We start from the raw sequence: 17,271 nt of genomic DNA, 5'->3' as shown, positions 1-17,271 counted from the left end.
GAGGAACCAGAGGAGGGACTTGCATGGGAGGAGATAAACTGTCTGCTGTAACTGCCCAAATGTGCCTGTCTGTCAGATACCCACTCTTGCAAGAAGGTTGATTAAAGGGTGTTTCATTGTGCTCCGAGTATCTGTGTCCCTCCTTTGATTGGGTCAGTAGGTTTATGTCTCACAGCCTCTATCAACCACCAAACACATCCGAAGGGCATGTCTCAAAATACTGCCTGAAAATGCCATTTCAGTGCTCCTTCTCCATCCAGAAATGGAGTCCTGAACTGTTTCCCAAACCTACCCCCACATTATTCGCCAAGATCTGGTCTTGCTTCTCCCTTCACATTTGATTCTCGGTAGGTTTTTCTGTGATGAATGTTGCTTCTTGCCTATTTAGCTACATGTCTCTGTGTCCTAAAGGGAATAGGTGGGAGGCTACTTTACCTATGGGGAGAGCCAGAACTAATATTCTCTCACTGTGCTTCTGCAGAACCTTGCCAGTAGTTGGAATTTAAATCCCTCAGGGGGACCTTTTTAATACTCCTGATACCTAGGTGGTAATTCAGACCAACTAAATCATGGCCTCTGGATGTGGGACCAGGGCACCGGTATTTTTAAAAAGGTCTCTAGATGTTTCTATATGCATCCAAGATTAAGAACCATTGTTATACAGACTTCTATGGTATCAAATACCCTCTAGTATAATTTACTTTTCTGCCTTTCCTGCTAAACCAGAGTTCTTAATCTGCAATCCATAGACTTTTACAGGGATGATCAGGGAACTGTGACCCAGAAAACATTTAGGATCATTCATCCCTAATCCAAGAGCTCCATAGGAACAAGGCACGTAGCTTACCCATCACTGCGACCTCTGTGCTAACCCCTGCTCACTCAATAATGCAACATTTATGCTTTAAATTTAATGCATAAATTTATTTATGCAACAATAAATTGAGGAAAGAAGATGAGAGTTAGGTTAAAGGACAATCTCATGCTTCACATGCCCAGAATAAAGGAGGAGTTTATATGTGTGTGTGTGTGTATATATATATATGTACATATATATACATATATATACACACACACACACATACATACATATATATAATATATATACACACACACATATATATATAAATACATATATATTATATATATATCTCAGCATTTGGTATTTGTTCATATGTATGTAGGAGCAGAAAAATCTTTTTCCCTGTGCTTTTCTAGATTTAATGTCTGGGGTCCATTAATCAAACTGACAAAAGAGTGATAAGAGAAAAAAAGTTTTAATTCCATATCCATGCATGGAAGTTGACAAAGAAAAATGTGGCTCAAGGAAGAAGCCAGGTGATTGAGGGTTATATGCCATCATAGGCCAAACAAAGGGAAGAGTTTCTGGGCTTATGGTCAAGAAGCCTGGTTATGGGAAGGGGAGAGGAGGAACTGTATGGCAAATAAGGGTGGTAGTGTTACACCTATGTAAGTCTCTCAGGAGATATTATGTCTGAGAGTAGCTCTTTTCCTAATATGGTGACATCTTTATATGGAAATTTCCTTTATAATTGCAAATTTCATTTATAAAACAAGAAATTTATACTTTATTTTTAGGTAGTTAGGGGGAGGTAAAGAGCTCCTCCTGTGTCTGTTGATTCTCAATGAATGGTCTTTTAGCTCAAAATAATCTCATACACCAAAGAGACATATTTGGGGAAAGCATATTCAGGTGCCCTGTTTACTGAGGGGTTGGATCCTCATCAAATTGTAATTGTCTGGAAGTCTGCAGCATCTGAAAAATTATCTTAAGTCCCATACGTTTGCCCAGGTTAATTCATTTTAAATTAACTTAAATATTCACCCATTTCCTGTTTTATTTCACCTTAATAGAAATAATAAGAGTTGCAGAGAAGTTTTGAAATGAAAATGATTTAAAATTCTTTCTGTGTGTTTGAGCTGTAGGGGAATGGAATATGTAACCCCAAAATATGTTCTTTGAACAGATGGATTATTTTGAGCTGAAGACAATAAAAATCCAGCAGACTCAAGAAAAACTCCAACCTCTCCTTAAGCTGTACAGAAAGATTTAGATAGGGGACCTGACTTGAAGAGAGAGAGATGGCTATTGCCAGAGGTAACTTTTACCTGAATGATCTATCTGTACAGTAGAGCAAACATCCAATTAGCAAACATCTGCTCTTATTGTCCTGTGAATTATGCCCCTCTCCTGTGAAGCCCAGGCCTCTATCCCATTCCTTAGTTCAAAATGCAATGCATGTTAACCACAATTGCTGGACTTGTCCTTGGGTCTTAGAGTCACAGGGGCACCACATACGTGTGTAATTAAACTTGTTTTATTCCTGTTAATCTATAATTTGTTTATGAGACCAGCCATAGAATCACAAAGAACAGAAGGAAAAAATTTCCTCACCAATGGGTCCTAATCAACCGAAGTGTCATTATTATAACTGGTGTGGAATGGGGCACAAATTCACAGATCAAATGTGATCACATCTCTGCCAGTTTTCTAACAATTTGCCTGAGGCCCCATCTGCCTTACTAGCAGGAATCACAGTATCTTCTTCCCTGAATTGTCTAAGAACCATGTGGGGAGAGTTGTAAGCAGGAATGGGGGCACCTCATCCAAAGAGGAAATCAGTCCAGTTTCCACATTCCTGCTGTAGTAGCAGGAAGTACCTGTATTAATCATGCCTTTTAATTTTCTTCATTTCCAATGCTTTGACAACTTGGGTTCTTGCTAACTGTAGATAGACTGTCCCTCTCAGGGTCAGCCTAGAGATAGTAGACTTGCTAGGAGTTCTTTCACATGCAAACTAACCAATACAGAGCCCACGTAACCACCACCTCCTCTATCAGTCTTTCCCACTTAGGGCCATTATTCCCCTGCTCTAATCATCTGAGGACCAGGTACCTAAGAGACAGCCCCTACACTGAAAGAGCCAGAGCCCACTGAAATTGTTCAAACAAGCTAATCCTTAGTCTCCTTACACTGCCTCACTTGTTTATTCCCATTGAAACCACAATAAACACACTCGCCCACATTTTTCCTGTTATGCCTCTGACCAACACTAGTGCTTCCCCTTTGGCTCCCCTCACCCCCCACTGTGGTAGTGCATGTTCCCTTCTCTTGGGAACTATGAGTACTTGTCTTTTCACTAGCAATTGTTTCCTGATTTGTTGGTCTCATTATTCTTGAATGATAATAAAACATACATTTTAAAACCCACAAGAGGGTCTCCAGGGTGGCCCACCTGGTTAAGCATCCAACTTTTAGTTTCAGTTCAGGTCATTATCTCATGGTTTGTGATATCCAGCCCTGTGTGGGGCTCTGGGCTGACAGCGCAGAGCCTGCTTGGGGTTGTCTCTCTCCTTTTCTCTCTCTGCCCTTCCCCCACTCATCGCAAGCAAGTGCCCCACCATCTCTCTGTCTCTCTCTCTCAAAATAAATCAATAACCATTAAAAAAACAAACAAACAGGGGGCCTGGGTGGCTCAGTTGGTTGAGTGCCCCACTTTGGCTCAGGTCATGATCTCATGGTCTGTGGGTTTGAGCCCCACGTCAAGCTCTGTGCTGACAGCTCAGAGCCTGGAGCCTACTTCCGACTCTGTGTCTCCCTGTTTCTCTGCCCCTCTCTTGCTTTGTGCTCTGTCTCTCTGCTTCTCAAAAGTAAATAAACATTTAAAAAATTTAAAGAAAAAAAAAAAAGCAAGCCGGAGTCTGATGAGTCTAGCAGGCTATGGCTTCCAAGAGCATCAGCATTGAAAATGGATATTACAAAATCCAAGATGCCATGCCAGTCCCCTACTGCCATGATGTCACTGTGTTTTAGATCTCAACCAGACTGTGGGAAATCCTGGGGGCAGAGCCCAGCACAGCCAAGGATGCTTCACATCTGGGATCCCAGGAAGGCGGAAGCTTAGCACTTTCAGTTCACATATCCAAGAACCTCTTGTGGGCAAGTTGGCCTGGTGGAAGCCAGAGATCTAACATTGGCCTCTCTGGGGATCCATAATGATCTTGTGAGGCTGCCTCAGATGATACACTACTTCAGTGACTTGTCCCTCTAAGGGACTATATTATGGGAGTTCCTGGCATTTCTGTTGCTATCAAAAGAGAACCATCCCCTCAAATGTACCCTAATTTCATACAGACGCTTTTTAACTTATTAGAACTTCCAATTTATGAAGGAACAGCTTGTAAAATAACCTTCATTCCTTCCTCATCATTGACCTTCCATGGCCTCATTATTGGACTGTTATCATTCCTGAAAATTCCCTTTCTTCTCATCTCCTACCTACAGTGGCCAAAGCTTCCAAACTGACCCTTTCTCTACAAGTCTTCCCCCAAGCCTCCAAGACATACCTCAGTCTTGGCTCCTCCATCAGCATCAGCCTTTTTCTCCTTCTCTATACGCTGGTGCATTTGGGAGTTCCCCACAAGCCCAAGCTTTAGCTTTCAGAAAGGCTTAGAGACCAGTGTCAGGCCCAACGTTTGAGTTTTAGGTTCATGCTGCTTCAAGAATTGAAACAGTGATACAGGTTAAAATCAGTTTTGAACTGGCTAGAGAACCTAGCCAACATTTATTTTTTTTAATTTATTTTTTTTACTCTATTTTTTTATAATAGTTTATTGTCAAGTTGGTTTCCATATAACACCCAGTGCTCATCCCAACAAGTGCCCTCCTCCATACGCATCACCCCCTTCCCCTACCCCCACCCCATCTGCCCTCAGTTTGTTCTCAGCATTCAAGAGTCTCTCATGGTTTGCCTCCCTTCCTCTCCCCCACTATTTTCCCCCTTCTTCTCCCCCATGGTCCTTCGTTAAGTTCCTCCTAATCCTCCTATACGTGCAAACATATGGTATTTGTCCTTCTCTACCTGACTTATTTCGTTCAGCATAACACCCTCAAGTTCCATCCATGTTGCTACACATGGCCAGATTTCATTCTTTCTCATTGCCATGTAGTATTCCATCGTATAGATAAACCACATCTTCTTAATCCATTCGTCCATTGATGGACTCTTAGGCTCTTTCCATGTTTTGGCTATTGTTTACAGTGCTGCTATGAACACTGGGGTACATGTGCCCCTATGCATCAGCACTCCTGGATCCCTTCGGTAAATTCCTAGCAACGCTAGTGCTGGAGAGAACCTAGCCAACATTTAAACAAGTGTGTTTCTAGGAGAAAATATGTGCCAAGTTCCAAACAAGTGATATACAAATGAAGTTTCAGAAGCTAATGTTAGTTGCAAGCTAGGTGGCCAGTCTCTATAGCCTCTAGCCAGTGGTAAACGGGGTGCCATGGAATGAACACTGCCCTAGGAGGCTGGGGTTCTATTCCCAACTCTGCCACTAGGAAAAATCATCCATAAAGCGGGCATACCACCTTTAATATCTTCTTTGCCAGAAATTAAGAGAATGGACCCAATTGTCTTTTATAGTTCTAATACTAGTGTAAAATTAAAGCCAAGCTCCAAGAGGTTCACTTCCTGCTGTGAAGAATTCCTGCATTAAATGATTTATAGAAAGTTTTGGGAGTGAGGATGGTTTGACACCAAATGAAAGGATCCTCCTTCCCAGCAGAGTTTATTAATTCAAGGATCACAGCAGAGAGGAGAATAGGGGGTGGGCTGAGGGCTTTGAGAGTGGTTGGGCCTGAGACCCCAAGGTTCACAAAGGAACCTGAACTGACCAATTTACTTCTTGCCAGTTTCCTTTTTCTCAAATCAAGTTCCCTATTGCATCTCAATAGTCTCAAAGTAGCCATTTGCCTTCATTCCAAAAAGCAGTCATTTGTCACCTGTGGGTTTACATTAACATAAACTATGCAGACAGCTTTTTGTTTTAGAACAAAAAGCCTTTCTGTAGGGTTGCTTAAGGCAATCAGACATTCTGCTTAAGAAAAGCTGAATTAATTGACTGAAGAAAATAAACGACATTCTGCTTCAAGTACTGATGAAGGGAAATAATCTTGAATGGGTTTGTAACTGGTTCATTTACACAATTTTTGTTTTTTCTGTTGTTTTGTTTTAAAGGATTCAGTGAGCTTTTACAGTTCAGAGTCTTCAATTTAGTAAAAACTGCCTTGGGTGAGATGTTAAACAATGACACTAATGCACATTATCATTCAAGCTGCTGCCGCTGATTCCTTAAGGGACATTAGGCTATTAAATGTCAAGATCTATAATTACATTTCTATTTTTATTTTCCTAATTATCACTTAACAGAAACCTGTGGTGATTGATTCTCATCAACCCATTAACAAAGGAACAGGTTTCAAAGAGAACTTTTGTTTAAACAAATCACTGGACTGGAATGCACAATATGGCAGGGCTTGGCAAAGGCCTAGAAGTGGGGGAGACGTTACTAGGGAGGCTGTGGTTAATAAAACCCGGTAAACAAAGCAACAGAGGTCTTGGAACTCAGAAGTCATATGTTCAGGTCCCAGCTAGGTAGGATAAAGTGACTAGATGACTTATTGTTCAAACAAGGGCACATCTAATAGTAAGAGCAGGTGCTAACTAGGTGGCAGACCAGGATTAAAGAACAGAAATTTTCTTTGGGAAATCAGAATGAGTGGTCACCACACTACTTGGGTCCTTAGCAGAAAGTTCTTTGACCTTTCTGAGCCTATTTCTCAGCTTTACGATGAAGATAACAATGTCCCATGGGATTTTTTTTTAAAGTTTATTTATTGAGAGAGAGAGAGAGAGAGGGAGAGAGGGAGAGAGAGAGAACATGAACAAGAGTGAGCAGGAGAGGGGCAGAGGGGGGAAGGGGAGAGAGAATCCCAAGCAGGCTCCATGCTCAGTGCAAAGCCCAACTTGGAGCTTGAGCCAACAACCGTGAGATCGTGTACCTGAGCTGAAATCAAGGTTAGTCCCTTAACCAACTGAACCACTGCAATGTCCTGCAGAAGTTTTATACTTACTGGTCTTGGAGACACACATTAATATACTTTATAATTTGTAAAACATGATATTAATGTGAGATACTATCATAGCTGATAAAGCAAAGACAAGTTTACTGCTTGCTGCTGAGAGGCTGAATATATGAACAGTGGCCAAACCATGTATAAAAACAGAATTTTGACCCCAAACAATTTGCCCAGGAAGCCAAACCCTTTTCTACAATAAACAGCCTAAGAAGCCAGATTGCTATCTCTAGTGACAATCCAGGAAGCTAAACAATAACTTCTCTAATAATCAGCCCCAAATGGCCGGGACTTGATTAATAATTAACAGTTTCCCTAATTTGTGTCTCTACTTACAACAGGACTATAGCAGGATTCTCGTGTATAGAGATAGGACACCAAGGCTCTTCTTTCCAGGAAGCAACTTAGTTACAAAGTGGTGTCAGAGCTTCGCATACGTGTATAGGAGTTGATTGGACCACATTGCACATTGCCTTCCTTTGTTCCGAGAAGGCCTCCACCACATTCTCCCCTTTGATGCTTGGACTCCCTATTTTTGGTCAAAGAACATCATCTTGGTTTAGAGGTTCATATTTCCATAACATCATTATATGTGTGGTATATGTGTGGCTGTTTTCCTTTTGACCATTGTTTCAATGAGGCTGGAGCCCTTATAACCAGGGGAGCTAGGCAAGGTAGAATTAAACAAGCTCCAAAAATCAAGAGAATAATGCCTTATGAGGGTTTTGAATCCCCTGAGAGATGAAGACCATCCTCCAAATAACTCCCCGGGGTTCCAACCTTTCCAGGTCTGGCCTGTGACATGAGCAACCTTCCTCATTTGATCTGTGATCTCCTCTATCACTTTTCCTTCTATCTGTATGCAGCAGTTGCTCAGGTTAAACTTTCTGCAAACTTCTCCTTCAGAAGCAAGCAAGTAATCTAAGGCCATGTGATTTTGATAGATAGCATTGCACATTTCAGGTTGCTGCTTGGCTAGTAAGTTAAGAGCCCTATTTACTGAGTATAATTTCTACAACTGCTCGCAGTCTGATTATGCAGTTTAGCATGTATGTATGAGTGTGGTAGCCCCAGGACCCATCCTTTGCCTGCCTAGGTGGCAGGGCCATATACAGTAAGGTCCAAGCAACTCTCTGGCCTGACCTGGTTATGCAAATACATAGGTCACGCAATGAGGAATCAAAGTCTACAGAAGGAGTCCAGATTAGTCGCAACCAATACCAACGAAGCATCTTATTCACAAAAGGAAGGTGAATGCTAACAGAAACCTCTTACCATACTCCCAGCCAGCCAGGGCGGCCTCTGCCAATCCTATGGCAAAAAAGTAGAGCAAGAATCACAATAACAGTGAGAAACAACGGGTGACAGTGCATCACAGTAAGGAAACAGATGTAGAAAATAAGGACAGTTTACTTGTTCCATGGGACTGTCAATTCCTCAAACTTCTGCCATGCATAGATTAATCAGTTTCCAGAGTGACTAAAGCAGGGCTGAAGTCTTCCAGAGCCTCTGGAGTTGTAGATTGCTTCTTCCGTATGGTCAGCTTGCATATTGTTGATGGATCAGGAATGCACTCCCAGTTTTGAGATGCCAGTTTTACTCTCCTATAGTGAATCCAGGGACCCACTTTGGCTAGTTTACTGCAGTTGGGGTGGACAGAATGGTAGCAAATAGGCCCTCCCGCGGGGTTTCAGGGGTTAGACACTACACTTGTTCAACCATATAGCACCTCCTGCTTAAAAAGGGTGTCTGTGGTCAGACTCACAGGTAATCGCTCCCTAACTCAGTGGTGTAATGTGGTTAGGGTAGACCCAAGAGCCAGCATCTGTTATCTTAGGGTTGGATTGCCTATCTCATTTAGATTCTCCACTTATGCCCTTGGTATAGGGGGAGAGCACCCATAAAGGATTTCATAAAGGGAGAACCCCGTCTGAGTCTTTAGCCTCTCACCTGCAGCTGTAGTCTGCCCCCTGAAAGTTCATTATCTCTCCTGCCAAATGTTAACCCTTTCCCTATTTTTTTCTCCCCTTGGAACAGGGCCCCTTACTGTCATTAGGGAACAGTGACAATGACTGTTCTGTCTTCTTCAAGCTGATAAGGGTTGGTGTGGGGGTACAGCAGTTAGAATCTACACAAGAGTGGCCCACAGCATGGTTTTACAGGAAGGATGACAAGCATGAGATGGCACAAATATTGGCAGTCACAAATTGAAAAACACAAAGATTATCCTGACCAACAAGATGGCATCTTGAGACAATGTCCCCAGTTCCCAAACCAGTCAAACAATCCAGAAGAGACCCTGATTTTGTCCAGTTATGCCCGAATGTTTTCTATCAGTTCTAAGACTCTGAAAATTATCAGTTATATTGAAACAACACAGGTCAGGGAATTTTTCATAACCAAGGCAATGGAGAAGCAGTAACTAATCAATGGTGGCTCTGTTCTCCAAGAGTCCAGCCCTAATTTTAATTTTTTATTAAAGCATCTAATGCTTGTGAGGTGTTATTTTGAGTTTTGCTGAGCACAAGCAGACAGTTTGCTTTATTTCAAAGTGTAAAACTTTTCAAGAACTGGGAATCCTACCAGAGAAATGGTCAAGGCAGGCAGTTACCATTAATAATTTGCAAATTTTTAAGTAAGGTGAAATTGGGTATTATTTTATAATATGGAGCTTTTATTACTTTTTGAGATTATTTATTTATTTATTTATTTACTTATGGGAAGGCCTCTACCCAATTAGTAAAAGTATCAACCCATACCAATAGATGTTAGAATTTCTTTGACCTTGGCATATGAGTGAAACCTAATTGTCGGTCTTCTCTGGATAGCCTCCAGTTCCTTGATTGCCAGGGAGAGCAAGTTTGTGGTTGAGAGGATTGTTTCTAAAACATACTTCACAGGCTGATACTACTTACTGAACTGTCCTTGACAAATTTTTCCCAGTAAACACCCTTTGGGCCATTTGATAAGTTTTATCCCTCCCTAAATGAAAGGCCTGATGCAATGCTTTAATGATCTTTTCGCTCTGTGAGCTAGGTCATAGTAATTGCCCCTGCTCTGTTTATAACCATCCTGAGGGCTAGAGACAATGTCCTTGACGTTGTCCATGAGTCAGATCCCAGTTTATTTCCTTGGAAGAGTAGATGGGATTGAGTCACCTTTAATAACTGATATAGCCTACAAGCTATTTTCCTGAACCCCAGTATCTATAGCCTACAATATTCAGTAATTCCCCAAAAGTCGCACAATTGTTTATCTGTCCTGGAGTTAGTAGCACTATAGTCTCTAATTCAGTTATAGTGTCCCTTCCTACCAAGGGAGTAAGGCTCTCTGATATTATCAAGAAAGAATGAGAAAAAATTAGCTTTCCATACATGCATCCCAGGGACTGAAAGAAAAATTTAGTTGAAAATTTCCAGAAATGCCTCTAATCATTATGCTGCATTTGGATAGTTGGCCTGGAGTGGAAAGGAGGACAGAAAAGGTGACTCCAATATCAAGAAGGAAATGAACCCACTTTTTAGTTCCCAGAGTTTTCCAGAGTTACCTGAGGCTCCAGGCTTCCAGTAGAAGGTTGGTTCCTGGGGAGCCACTCTAAGAGCCCCAGGCTCCATCAGTCCCTTTCTAGGACACTGGCTTTCTGAGCCCTCACAGTTAGAGGTCCCCCAGGGCATTCAGACTTCCCTTGATTGTCTCCACAAAAGGTGCATGGTTTGTGGGATTTTGACTTCTCTTGTCCCTCCTGAGGGCAGTCTCATTTCCATTGCCCTGACTGGCCACATAAGTGGCATTTGGTTCCAGGACCTCGGGAAATCTGGTCTGACACAGTGCATAAGGTCATGATTAAGGCCTCAGATTTTTGAGAAGCCCCCTTTCCTGCTTTTTTTGTTTTTTTTGTTTTTTGTTTTAAATTTTGATCTCAGTAGTAATATACTCCATTAGCAGCTCATAAGAGCTTCTCCAGGGTCCCTTCCAGGCCAACAGCTAATTTTTGCATTTCCTCTGAATATCTAGGGCTGATTGAGTGACAAATTTGTCCTTTAAAATCATCTCAACCTTAGGAGTGGCAGGGGAGACAGCAATATATTTAATGAGAGCCTTTGTCAACCTCTCCAGGAAAGCCACTGACCTCTTATTCTGTGTTTGTAAAATAGTGGCTAATTTAGATAATTTAGGGGTTTAATTTGTCTACAAGCTTGGAAGTGGTGGCAATACCATTTCTTAATGGCACAGTCCCAGTCCCAGTTAGGATCTTGGGATGGAATTACCTGTGCCCCAGTATGAAACTGGAAGTTCTCTATAGGACCTCCAGCCCTATGTTAATGTGTTGCGCTTTTTTTGTTTGTTTTAATCAAAAGCATAGCAATAATACAAGAAAACTTTGCCTTTTTAACAGACAGTAAAGCAGAATTTTAATCTTATACCAGTGTACTCTTAAAATCCATTATTTTAATCTTAGTCGTTCCTGACCATATGTAAAATTTCTTTCCAAAGATTTCTCTTCACAAACCTTCGCTTTTAGGTTTTGACCTAAGCCCTTTTTCTCCAAACAATGTCTCATTTAGGACAAAGTTATTTTCTTTTATTTCAACAAAAAATGTATTCCCATTCCTTATATTTTCCTTACATATCTCCTACTTTCCTACATACAGAATTGTTTTCCTTATTTCCATCAGTCTTACGTACACTTTGCAGAATTTTAACTCTTAGAAACCCTAGTCTGCAATTGAGGACTTAGTAACCAACTGAGAATTCTTTACACCAAAATTGTTAAAATGACAAATTCATGAATCAATTAAGCATAAAGCATGTTTTCCAATAGACCCAAATAGCCTTAGTTTCTCTGCAATAAGAAGTTAAAAGCACAAACCTATGTTCAGTAATCAAAGCTTTGCACTCTATCCTATTTGGAAAAGACCTAGATGTCCAATGAATTTAATCTGATTTATCATGCAATCAAAATTTTAAAGTTTCAGATTACCAAACACTTTGAAAGCTATCTTAACAATTACCCAAGAAAACTTTGAGACAGACAAAATTAACCATCATTTTAAGCCATCTTTTTGCTAACAAATTGCAACAGAGATAACATGAGCTTATTTGACCTTTAGTAAACCTTGGTAGAATAAAAGTTTCATATTTAATGTTGATAACTCTAAAGACAGGTCCAACAAACTCAGGTTAGTTTAAACACCAAATATGTTTCACCTGCATCCACTTAAAAGGCAATCAATTTTCCTCCATTGTTAGTTTTTACCTGGGACACCCATTGTCAGTGGGGGAATCTGAAGTGGGTGGTCCAAGGGGGTGCTCTTCACTCTTTGACAGCAAGGGGAGGAGGCACCCAGATGGTATAGGAGTCACTTTTGGCAGCTGCACCCAACATGGTGCAGAAACAGTATGGGGAGGGGAAGGCAGAAGAGATGAGGTGCTGACAAGTGGCCTGGAGGCAGATAAAAGGCCAGAGGGCAGAGAAAGAGGTCTCCTGGTCCTAAAGCCTGTCCACTCAGATGAATGAGCAGATGCAGATTTTTTCCATCTACTAGTGGAATTGGGCAGTCCATGTGGACTAGAGAAGACAGGGAACTCCCCAAAACAAAAGGAGTTTCAGCAACTGCTTGGGAATATTTCTTAAAGTCTCCATCCTGAAATAGACTAACTAGAGACAGTGGCTCTAATGATCATAGTCATTGATCAGGAAAGAAATGAGGTAGAAGCACCTACATACAGTTAGAGTAACCTGGAGTGTATTAGGAGAAACAGGGAGAGACAGTGTTAGAGTCCCCTTTGTTAGGGATGGCCTGTGTTGTTTGTTTGTTTGTTTTCAGCACCCTAGGTTAGGTTTTGGAACACTTCTATACATTGATCAGGGTTGCCTGAAAATTTGCCCAGGTCCTTTTCATTTGCTTAGAATATTGCAAGGAAAATGGAAAGTTTATGGGCCAAATCCTCCATGAGGCATTTCAGTCAATAGATACATTGAACATGCATTGATTTTAGGGGGATAATTTTTGTTTATCCCTGGCAATCATGGATAAGGAGGGCGTGAGGGTCTAACAGGTGGTTTTCCTTGAGGAGAGGCCTCAAGGGGTGGGTCTGCAAGTACTTGCCTTTCTTGGCCCCTTTAAAGAAGGCAAAGAAGACCTGCAGATAAGGAACTTCTGACCATGTACCCTCTCTTCTATAATATAGATCTAACTGTAAGATGGTACTGTACTGAATACCTCCCTCAGGGAGCCAGCACTCTTCATCCTCCAGGAGATATTTCAGGTGCCTCTTAGCACTGGCAGATTCAGAATCAAGCCCTGACCTGGATCAGACTCCCGAGGAAGTCTAACTCCACTCTAAGCCGTATGATGTCGCCTCAGAACCACAGATGGGGACTCAACCAACACTAGCTTTGGCCTATTGGTCAGCTGGGAACATTTCTTCTGTTTGTCTCATTCACACACAGAAATTCCAACACACCATGCAGTGCCCAGTGCCTTAGAGTTGCGGTTTCTTTTTATTCCTTCTGGAATTACTCGCACAACTCTGGGAGGTGATCAGCTCCCCTTCAGCCTCTTTGGGGCAGGTCTACCAAAATGAACCCAGGTTCTTACTGGTCTGACAGGCAGCACTCGCTGAGCCGATTCCCAGGGTTCACCGGGTTCTGTTGTGCATCCAGGGCCCTCATCCCAGTGCATTGTGAGGGGCTAGTCCCGCATGGATCAAGCAGTGTGCTGGCGCCAGAGAGGTCACTCCATCCGGTGACCCGAGGTTCATATCCGGCAACAAGGGAGGTAAAACAAGGTCTCTGCATGGCCGCCACGACATATAGCAGGATTCTCGCACAGAGATGGGACCTGAGGCTCTTCTTTTCAGGAAGCAGCTTTATTCATCCTGTTGGCATGGGCTCAGGGGGTCCATACTGGAAAAACTGAGCACCGAGTGCAGCAGGGTGTAGACTTTTATGCAATTTCTACTTCTTTGTCTCCCAAAAATGGTGATATATAGTCTGATTGGACATGGTCCAAGTTAGAGAGTTGTGTCTGAGGTATGCATGTATGTACAGGAATTGATTGGGCCACTTTGCACATTCCCTTCCTTTGTTCTGAGAAGGCCTCCACCATGTTCCTTAGGGAAGAGCTCTACCACAGGACCAATCAGAGAAAAACAAACTTGCATCCCTCATCCCTAACCAATCACATAGGATGTTCCATTTCTTGTTAGGTGGCCTACACTTCCTCAGACTAGCAGTTTTCAGTTAGAGAAATCTGAAGACTTCTTTTTTTCCATTGAAAAGCTATTCCACTCTTCCATCTGCTTTTGAGTTTCTGCCAAAACACAAAGGACAGTGGTTGATTCTCTGACCATATAGCAAGCTCTAAATTAAGAGCTTTTGCTTTCCTCATTTAGCTTATCTTGATTTATTGCCACATCTGGTATTTACATATAAAACTTTTGGTCACAAGATATTGAATGGAACTTTCCCTGTTAGAATGGACAGAAAAGCCCTAAAGCTGAAGAAAATAGGTGCTAAGAATATCCAAAGGATGGAGAGGAACCCAACGGGTCCTGCTACCATTGTTATCATTTCCTACAGCCTTAATCTAGAGTAGAACTATTCCCAGAGTAGCAGGATGACCCTCGAGGAGTTCCAGGTCTTCTCAGGCAAGGATATTGGCATTTTCTGTGCCAACTTCACATGAAATAGAACTTGAGACTTGTCACTGGTACCCTGGGTAGGCAGCTGTCTGCTAGTGAGGGAATCCTAGCCCAGACAGGGCTGTGGGTAATAGTCAGAAAGGGTTCTTTTGGAAGAGGTCGCCTTGCCTTTGGTATATGGGCATTCAGAATTAAGATTACATTTCCCATGTTCCTCCACCTAGATGTGCTTAGTTCTGGCTGATGAGATGTGCAGCATCTGTTCAGTACAAAGATCCTGCAGGGCCTCTATCCCTACAAAGGTTTTTGTTTTCTCCCTGTAGTCCCCTCTCTGCCTTCTCCAAACCTGGTGGATACAGAAGCAGAGTGGAGAGGAGGATTCTCTTTCCCCATTGCAGTCCCCTTGGTCATACCCGAGCTGAGGAGGAGAGAAAGAATGTTGAGTTGGATGTGAAATTGAAGCTTCCCATTACACTGGACTAGACTAGACTTTTTTTTAATGCTTATTTATTTATTTTGAGAGAGAGTAGAGAGAGGCAGAGAGAGAGAATCCCAAGGAGGCCCTGCACTTACAGCGCAGAGCCCTACATGGGGCTCAATCTGATAAACCATAAGATCATGACCTGAGCCAAAATCAAGTAGACTTTTTTAAAATTTTAACTTTAGAGAGCAAGAGAGTGTGAGCAGGGAAGGGGGTAGGGACAGGAGAGGAGAGAGAGAGAGGGAGAGAGAGGGAGAGAGAGAGAGAGAGAGAGAGAGAGAGAGAGAGAATCTCAAGCAGGCTCCATGTTCACGTACAGCAGGAGCAGGGCTCAATTCCACATCCCTGGGATCATGACCTGAGCCAAAATCAATAGTCAAACACTTAACTGACTGAGTCACCCAGGCCTCCCTAGACCAGAGATTTTAAAACATGAGTGCAACCAGAAAGCTTTGGGATCTATCATTAAGAAACAGAAAACAGGTGCTCAGTGGATTTTAGTTCAATAACTCTAATGTCCAGTACCTCTAGATGCTCTATTTTCTTAAAACAGGGGGCACTTGTATACTGTTCAGAATATGTACAGGTGGGGGGCGGGGAGGGGAGAGACACCAAAATTAAGACAAACATCTACCAGAAAGGGTACCAGTAACTTAAAATACATTGTTTGAAACTTCAGTATCCTATAACATGCATGGTCCTCTCCTACAAGACTCTTGGCTTCTTTATTGTTGAATACACAAAGTAAGGTGATCGATAAATAGTCACTATGGATCAGTGAATAAGTAATCTTATATGAAAATTATTTTCTTAATCTTTTCATCAAGTAGGCAGCTTCTACTATTCTCTACGTTTTTAAATGTTTGAACTGTAATCTCTGTGCAGATATCCAGCAAAATGGAAGCTTGAAAATGGAATTGCAGTTTTCTAAGCATTGAGAAAGTAGGAAACTAATTTGTTTTACATATTTTGAATCTTTGAGTTTAAATATAGATGATTTAAGTGATCGCTGATTTTGAGACAGATGCTGACACCTACTGGCCAAATTTTATAATAAATGCTTGACATGTTTTGACCAAGAAAAAAAGTTCTGGTTCTTGGAGAGGGAAATTTGGACAGAAAGTGAGGGGATCCTGGCTCCAAGTAGGTAGGAGTATGGTCACTGGGAAATGGAGACACAAGTATGAAAAAAGACCTAAGGAAAAGAATCATGAGATAGCTTCTGAAATGTCATCAAATAGTTGGCCCTAGAACTCCTGGTTTGCCTCCCTTAAGCCCTTTCTCTCCTTGAGTTTTTCACTTGGTGTGTTCTAAGCGATTTTATTCCAGGTGCACAGTTCCATTTTCAAACTAGACTTTGGAAAAGAACCACCCTCCGAGCCACCAAACACAACTACTCCTGTATCCTTTTCTGGGCATGCCTGTGATGATCCCAATGATCATCAACATTACTATTGTTGAGATGTTTGGATGCTTACTCTGTGACACTATGCTAAGTGCTTGTTAAGTGTACAGAACCTGGAGTTAGGCTACCTGGGTTCCGATACTGGCTCTGGCAATTACAAGTTACATGACTGGTCAAATGACTTAACCCCTCTTTCCTTATCTCTAAAATGGAGACAATAATAATGCCTACCACATAGAGCTGTTGTGAAGTTTTAAAGAGTATGTATATGTAAAGTGCTCAAAAGAATGCCTGGTCCATCCCAAGGGCCATAAAAGTGTTAGATATTCTTACCTTACTTCATCTTACAATGATACTCTAAAATAAATACTGACATTTTTTAAATGAGGGAACTGAGGCTTTGTGTACAAGTTAGAAATGCTTTCAACTTCAAATAACTGAAAACTTCATTAACAATGGCTCAATAAATTTCCTTCTGCCTCCCCCTCCTTCCACCCTCTGGTCCCCCTCAACACCAGTCTAGGGATGAGTGCCCGCTAGCACTGGCTAATGGCTCAGTGATGCCAGGGCTGTTGTTTGGGATATTATTTAGGTTTCTCCTTCAGTATCACAAGGTGATTGTCTGGTTCCAGGCATCATGTCTGTTCAGCAAGAATGGGGATAGAAAAGGAAGCTGAGGGTATTGGCTCCATCTCACCTTTTATTAGAAAAGCAAAACTTTCCCAGAAACTCTTCCATTAACTTCTATTACTTATGTTCCATTGACCAGAACTGTGCCCCCCTCTTGGTCACTCCCAG

This window comes from Crocuta crocuta, unplaced genomic scaffold (genome assembly GCF_008692635.1).
Source record: "Crocuta crocuta isolate KB4526 unplaced genomic scaffold, BGI_CrCroc_1.0 scaffold170, whole genome shotgun sequence".
NCBI classification, from domain to species: Eukaryota; Metazoa; Chordata; class Mammalia; order Carnivora; family Hyaenidae; genus Crocuta; species Crocuta crocuta.
This window is presented reverse-complemented; position numbering follows the sequence as displayed.